Source organism: Bombyx mori, chromosome 11 (assembly GCF_030269925.1).
Source record: "Bombyx mori chromosome 11, ASM3026992v2".
Lineage (NCBI taxonomy): Eukaryota > Metazoa > Arthropoda > Insecta > Lepidoptera > Bombycidae > Bombyx > Bombyx mori.
Window position 1 is genome coordinate 9,138,765 of NC_085117.1, and position 8,862 is coordinate 9,147,626.

Below are 8,862 nucleotides of genomic sequence, written 5' to 3' on the forward strand. Positions count from 1 at the left end.
TGCGGATGACAGCACGGGGGATGCGCGATATATCGGCCATCAGAGTCTCTCTCGGAGCGTGGTGCAAGAGAGACGATCAAAGCTTGTGTCTGAAGTGGAGAACTCTCTGGGGCGTCTCCGAATGGGTTGAATTGAACTTGGTTCAATTCAACCCGTTAAAGACACAAGTTTGCGCGTTCACTGCGAAGAAGGACCCCTTTGTTATGGCGCCGCAATTCCAAGGAGTATCCCTGCAACCTTCCGAGAGTATCGGGATACTTGGGGTCGACATTTCGAGCGATGTCCAATTTCGGAGTCATTTGGAAGGCAAAGCCAAGTTGGCGTCCAAAATGCTGGGAGTCCTCAACAGAGCGAAGCGGTACTTCACGCCTGGACAACGGCTTTTGCTTTATAAAGCACAAGTCCGGCCTCGCGTGGAGTACTGCTCCCATCTCTGGTCCGGGGCTCCCAAATACCAGCTTCTTCCATTTGACTCCATACAGAAGAGAGCTGTTCGGATTGTCGATAATCCCATTCTCACGGATCGTTTGGAGCCTCTGGGTCTGCGGAGGGACTTCGGTTCCCTCTGTATTTTGTACCGCATGTTCCATGGGGAGTGCTCTGAGGAATTGTTCGAGATGATACCAACGTCTCGTTTTTACCATCGCACCGCCCGCCACCGGAGTAGAGTTCATCCATACTACCTGGAGCCACTGCGGTCATCCACAGTGCGTTTCCAGAGATCTTTTTTGCCACGTACCATCCGGCTAAGGAATGAGCTCCCTTCCACGGTGTTTCCCGAGCGCTATGACATGTCCTTCTTCAAACGAGGCTTGTGGAGAGTATTAAGCGGTAGGCAGCGGCTTGGCTCTGCCCCTGGCATTGCTGAAGTCCATGGGCGACGGTAACCACTCACCATCAGGTGGGCCGTATGCTCGTCCGCCTACAAGGGCAATAAAAAAAAATATGTCTGAAATAAAAGTAAAAACTATAATATTATACATAAAACGACTATAATTTGAAATATATGTGCATATCGTCGAATTTCGATCACTAGTACCGTTAAATATTTGAGATGTCTTTCTGTAGGCTTTCTCTATTGTAGGCTTTCTGTTTTTTGACTTTTTGGCGGGAACGCGAGGAGTGAAGTTGTGTGATTTGTTTTATTTTGTCTATTTAGTGTTTCTTCAGGTTTAAATGTGTAATAATGGTGGTTTATTAACTGTTTAATATTTGTGAAAAATGTGGGAAAATGAAACAAAGCCGCTGGACGTAACTTCTCGGGATCCTCCAAAAAGTCCACTGAAAAAATCTCAATAAAATGGTGGATTTTACTGAGATTATATTTTATCCCATTTCATTTAATTTCATCCCAGATGATTAATGTCTAAATGTCTAATTAATGTCTAATGATAAATTAATCATCTTCATTTCATTTTATTTCACTTAATTTCTTCATAAAAATAAGAATATTAATTTAAATAAGACATGACTTAAAGGTCTCAGATACCAGATCACAAAATCTCTTAAAAAGAATTAATTAAATATGTTTTTTTTTAATTTCGTTGCGGGGTAGTTATGTAGTTATCTAATTGTGATGCGGCCATCTATGTCGTGAAGATGAGTTTTGTTGTATTTAAAAGCAATATTCTCCCAAGGGACTATAATTACACCCAGTTAACTTTATCGTTGATTGATCGGGTTATTTCACACAGCTTTCACACTGCTAGCCACGACATCTGAATCTTAGGCTGATTCATTATCCACCATCTTTCTTCCTGCGTTTAAGGTCGAAGTTGCCCTAACTATTGTCGACCTCGCTTACATGGAACTTAAAGAAGTCTTCAAATTGTCAACTGTTGTGAGTATCAAATCTCTTTACTGGTGGTAGGACCTCTTGTGAGTCAGCACGGGTAGGTGCCACCACCCTGCTTATTTCTGCCGTGAAGTAGTAATGCGTTTCGGTTTGAAGGGTGGGGCAGCCGTAGTAACTATACTGAGACCTTAGAACCCATATCTGAAGGTGGGTGGCGGCATTTACACTGTACATGTCTATGGACTCCGGTAACCACTTAACACCAGGGTGGCTGTGAGCTCGTCCACCAATGTAAGCAATAAAAAAAAATATGTAGTGTAAATTTTGTTGATTAGAGTTGTCACCCTAATTAAAAATATTGAATTTTTAAATTGGTGCTTAAAATAGAACATACATACTATTAGACAGTACCTGTGATTTTTATAGAGCCTTAAAGCATCAGATACGCATGTATACGTTGCTAAAATCATAAATCCGCTTTAACCTGTATAAAGGTGTGCGGAACTGTTCTGTGACAGCACTCAGTCAAAAAGTAGATACGTAGATCGTACCGTACCGTATAGTACCGATACTCCATTGCGGTAAGTGCTAAAAGCACTGTGAAAGGCAACATTTTGAATGTGTTTAACTTTGTACTCTTTGATGTTGAAACCTGTCTGATCTATGTACTCGTGTGTGTATTTTTTAATTATACTTTAATTTGCAAGTGTGGTATAGGGATATGCGTATGTGAAGTTTTGTTTGTGTGCTAAGATTATGTAAATTGATTTACAATTAAAAATGGAACATTTTTCAACAAGCAATAATGATATGTTTTCCTAAACGAGTTTTGAAATTTGAATTTGAATTTTACAGGTTTCACCTGTAATAGGTTCAACATAGGTTAGCATATGCTAAAGCCTAAAGCCACAATTTTACAGGTTTTTCTCCAAATTTTCTACAAAATGTCGGAAAATGGAATAAAGTTGCTGCACACGCCATTAAATGCTTTAGCATTCTATTCAATTTTATTCCAGTCGATTACAACTTCACGTACTAACATTCATTCCATTTCCGTTTTTTAACATTCATTATTTCATTTTTAAAACGAATAAATAAATTATATATCAGAGAGAGAATTTACACACGCTCATCGAGCCCCAAAAATGGTATTCTCTGAATTGGGATTGATATATGTACGTACATATGTATGTAAATACTTAAAACCTTAAATATTAATACATATATGAGTCGTCTATTATCAAAGGTGGCAATCTGTGCATTTGGACAAAAAAATGTTATTGATATGTCAATACAGATTGATTTGAATATAATTGTCTCCTTCAAAGAATACGGTTCAAAACCTGCATTAAATAAAGGTTAATACTTAACCTGTTATTTATCTAAGATGTCGTTCAGAAGAGTTTTGTGACTGCCAATAGAATACAAAGTCAATAATTCGTTTTTCTGATTTACCGGTAATTGTCCAAAAGTCACATTGCCGGCTTTGATACTAGTCGACTCATATGTTGTATCCATTTTAATTTATAAAATAGTAATTGATGATGTTTGTAAATTCAACACTGGCATCAACGACAATGGAAGAAAACGATTTCCAAACTGAAAAAAAATCATAAAAGTTCGAGTTAATGTACTGCGAAATATTAACACTTCATAAAATCATTATAGCCTATATTGTCATAAAACCAAGCTATATGGGACGATAATAACTGCTTAAGGGATACAAAGTTATGAAACTACAAAGAATAACCTTCGTTCTGGGTTTTATTTCAAAAGTATAGGATGACTTTTTGAATAAAATTTCTTTAATGGCGACAACATCAGTTATGCACAACCGTTTGGACATTTTTACGAAATCTGATGACTAAAGTGTTATTTTAAAATTAAAATAGTTATTTTAAAAACCTTATTTGTCCGCAATGCAGTTTAAGAAATGTAATACATATGATATTTTTTTCTATTTGTTTTAAATGTAGGTAATTGACCAATATTAATTTCATGTAACAAGAAAAGGGAAGTAAAATTCAGATCAGTTGTTATTCTAAATTGCCTTGGTATTTTTTTTTTAAATGTTGGAGATTTAACTATCTGCTAAAGCGCGCTTTAGACAACGCACAGAGTAATGTTTTCAGTTTTCAGAAATATTTTGAATATTAAATTTCTGTTGTTTAAATATAATATTAATTACTAAGGTGTGTTGTGAGTCTAAACGGGTGAACAACCTTTATTTGGCGCGAAGCAGACATCATCTAGATTTGAAGGTGAGAACAACAGTAATATAATACGATTGAGATTTCGCCCTCATCTCTCGTGTGGGGCTCGGGTAACCATTAAGCTCCAGGTGACTTGTGAACTCGATCCAGATTTTATTTTTGATTCACAATTTCAACATCATCAAGATGAAATCTTACGGTGCACCGTACCGTAACTTGCTGAATATTCACGGATATTCATATCGAAATAAATAATTATGCAAATGTTACGTTACTAGAAGTGCTTGCTACCTACCTTCGCTGTCAGTGCGTGACTGCGCATACCGTCCTGTCGTGGCTGACTGTGCATTTTAAAGCCTTAATGTGCAATGTTCAGTAAAACGTGTAAAATATTGTTGCATACAAATATATTTTATATATGTATATAGAATTTTGGTGTTTAATTCAGATTAAAAAAAGTGTCTAAGCATTCTATTAAACAAAGAGTTAGTAAGCCGTTATTTGTTCAGCCTATTGTTATATAAACATAATAATTACTTAAAATTCCATTGAAATGTGGACAAGAGTATTTTTTAAAAGAGTAATAATAATTCATTGTCCGGGAAATTTCATTCACTCAATTCAAATTATTTAATAAATACTGGAACACGCCTTTTTGAGAACCTTCGGATGGCTTTGTATGCTCAATCACGAAATAAAAGCGGATTTTCTCTGTAGAGTTCCGCTTTTCCTAGTGCAATAAGTCAGCGAGAACAAAAACAACGTTACCATGGAGACTGGCTGTAATGGACTATCTGAAAGATAAAGGACATCGCGGAGAGGTTGCCCCGCGTTTTCAGGGATTGAAATATGATGAAAAATTTATCATTTTTGTTTTATTCAGAGATAATTTCTGTTTTGTTAGAATTCGTGAACGGCGCTCTGAGTGTATATAAGAAAAAAAAAATATTTCGCTGTTACAATTAAGTCCATCGTAAGGTTTGTTTTTGCAAATAAAGTGACGATATTGTTGTCCGTCCTAAGTCAGATTAAACTTCTTAATGCAAATTTGTATATAAACAACGATATATTGCTTGTGTCTTGGTTGTCTCAATCTCAGATGTATTTATGGTAGGCAGCGGCTTGGCTCCGACCCTGGCATTGCTGACGTCCATGAGTGACTTACCATCAGGTGGGCCGTATGCCTGTCTGACTACAAATGTAATCAATAAAAAAATATTTTTTTTATTACGAGTTGTGCCCCGGTTTATCTTTATTATTTAGTAATCTTTGTATATTTTTAACGCTATCATTCCCAAGTAAAATGTATCCTACATTCGTTCTTCTTTTCTGTTTTCAGAGAACGTGGTCCTAGGAGCACAGTTGGATCCTGTTCGTTTTGCGTTCATTTATTAATACGACCTTAGAATAATTTACAGATTTCGTGGTGGCGGAAGACTAAAATTATATTAGTTATATATAATCTAAGACTAATACGTAAAACTCGTTTTCAAGTGAAATGCGATTTATTCTGTCTTGAATTAATAACGATAATGACATACACTACAATTCTAGCGTAGATTTTTATTAAGCTGTAGATGTAAATATTTTTCCGGAATTCTTTTACAAAAAGGTTGGCAATCTTATCTACTAAATTTCGGTAACGGCTCGCGTCGCCTCGGGATAAATTGCCGGAGACAAAGCCTGATCTTGCCGGAAAATTGTTGTGATCACCCTCAACCTCCGAGATTCACTCGTCAAGATTTCGAGAGATTATTTGGCAAAGAAAGGATAAAAGTTTTAACGAAATATGCGTGCCGCACTGACGTCTATTTTATGAGAAAAGAATTAAATCTGCTACGGTGATTCTGTTTTTTTTTGCGAAGATTGTATCGTAAAACAAGTTGAAAAATTAGGTACGTTACAATTGTTCTAAGTGTCCTTAGGTACAATTTTGTTGGAGATACTTACCGCCCTTAGTTTTAGCATTTCACGAATATCGTTCATCGAAAAAAAAACGTAAAACCGGACATATTTACATAAGCGGCGTTAAGGGTCTCTGACAGGAAATAAAGGGATTACCGCTAGGTGTCCACGTGTCATCCGAAGGGGTCAATGCCCGTTGGACCCATCAGTAAATCCTGTAATCCTCATCCTATCATTCAATAAGGGCTTATCCTACAACGATATTGGAATGTGCTATCGGTGCTATATTTAAATTAGAAACACTGAATTTTAATTAAAAAAGGACCTTTGTATGTTGACACGTAATTATTGGCATTTGATTGATACTGTAGATAATTAATTCACATTCAGGGAACATCGTTTTGAAGATACGCGTTTGTTAATTATAAATAAATAAATAAATAATAAATAAATATATAATAACAATCACGCCACGTTAACTGGTCCCGTGCTAAGTTCGTAAAGAACTTGTGTTACAGGTACCAGATAACGGAAATAAATGTAAGTTTTTTATTATACACGTACATATATTTAATATACATCCATAACCCTGGAAAAGACATTTATATTTATCATACAAATATCTTCCCTTGGCGGGATTCGAACCCGCGACCCCCTTGTGTAGTGACCATGTCACTTACCACTACACCAGACGACCGTCATGGTCATTTAATGATTACCGTATTTTATTATTTAAATAACAACGAGTTCCAAACAATAAAATACGAACCGCTATGCTTAAAGACAAATTCAATGAAATTATTTAAAAATAAAACTCATATCGAAACGTTGCACCAACGAACGACATGTTCCACTTCACACCGAGACCGAGAAAATAGAAGAACTTTTACAATATCCTACAGAAATGCAAACTCAGTCGTGCAAAGTCTAGAATGGCTTCCGTAAAATGAGTCGATATCGAGTGTGGTGTGGTGACCCTTGCACTTTCACGGCAAACTGAACTCTCTAAAAACGAGGTCACATTTAGTCAGTGCAATAATTTTGCAGCAATGAACCGTTTGTTAATGTCACGTGAGAAGTTAAAGTTACCGTGCGATTTTTTAATTCAACGAGAGCTTCTAGCTTCTTATCTATATATTAATACGTGAAGCAAAAACTTTGTATCCCTTTTTACGAAAATTGCGCGGACGGAGGAGTATGAATTTTTTTTTAAAATAATGCATAGAAGATACATTAAATCAATAAAGAAAACATTACACACACTACATACTATATTTATTGTCAAACTTTTGTTCTTGGCGTCTGTTGTCAAATTGAGAATATGTAGATTAAATATTGTTTGCCTTTATTAACATTTTTTATAGTGTAGTCTTGGCGAAATTTGTGATTCTAGAAGTATAAAATACAATCATAATAGTGTACAAACTTACAATTCCAATTAATTATAGTCGAATTTCGACTACCGCGGGACAACTAGTATCCATAAATTCTTAGTTGAATCTAGGTACTGGCGATCTGATGACAAATATGTGTAATCATTTGGCTTTGTAAGCTAATAATATTCTTCTTAAAGAAGATTATAGTCTCACTGCAAACTCGTTTCGATATGTTTTAAGCGGTCGACCTCTGCACTTTCCGCCGTGTCCCATGAAAGTAGGTCACACATCGCTGGATTACCATATCTTAACGTCAGTCGTAATATTTGAATCTTGGTTACACTCTCGCTTATTTCCGCGTTTTGAGGATCATGATTTTAATAATGCGGGTACCTTTGTGAACGTAGGGCCAATTTTTAACCACTGACGTTGTCGTGAAGTGGAATAAAAAATACGTAAGTGCAATTTTGTTATAATACAAAATTAATTAATTAGATGTTGAAATCTTTTAGTGTTTGCGCTTAGATCCCAATTATAGAAGTTTAAAATTGATCAATAATTGTTTTAAAGAATTCTAATATTGTTATGTTTCGTTAAGAAACTACAAAATACGAGTTAGTTAAACAGCTTTTAGCTTGGCCATTGTGTGTTCGTAATACTTCGTACGTATATCTCCGTATATACCGTGAGGGGGAAGAGCCGGGTGCACTCGGGGCATTGATGAGGTCGCATTATCGACTCGACAGCGGAGGCCGCTCACTTGCTAATCTTGTTGTGCAGCGCGGCGGGAAATGTTATGTGACACGTAATGTATATCTTGATTCAATATGTACAGGTATAGGCCAGGTTTTCGTGAAATCAGTATAAATTTTGAACAATAGAAATTTGATAATCACTACGTACTAAAAAACAAAGTCGCTTTCAAAACTACGCAACGGATTTTGATGCGGTTTTTTTTAATAGATAGAGTGATTGAAGAGGAAGGTTTATATGTATATTAACATCCATTAAATAGTGGAGAAATCAATAATAAATTACAGTTTCCGAAGCGAAGCGAGGGCGGGTCGCTAGTTACTAATATAATTTTCATGAATATGAGGAACCATTCTTTTGGAATGGTATGGACATGTGAAGTCGAAACGACAATGAGGTTGTTAAGAGAGTTTTAACTATGAATGTGGAAAGCTTTAGAGGAAGAGGTAGACAGACCTAAGAGAAAATGGATGGATTGCGTTAAAGACGATATGTGTAAGAGGGGAGTGAGCGAAGAAATGGTATATGATAGAGGAATATGGAAGGAGAAAACATGTTGCGCCGACCCCAGGTGAGTGTGAGAAGGGCAGGAGAATTATATGATTGGTGGTAGAGTTGTATGTGAGGCGTACCATTTTTAATGAGATGGTTGTATAATACAACTGACATTTTGATTTCGTTTCAAGCTATTGAGCGGTCCAAGCGTTGTAATACTACTAGGTAGGCTGTGTGATCAAATGAAAATCAACAGCAAGTAGTAAAAAAAGCAAATAAGTTAAACTTTACAAATTAAATCTTTGTATTACATAAACGCATGCAA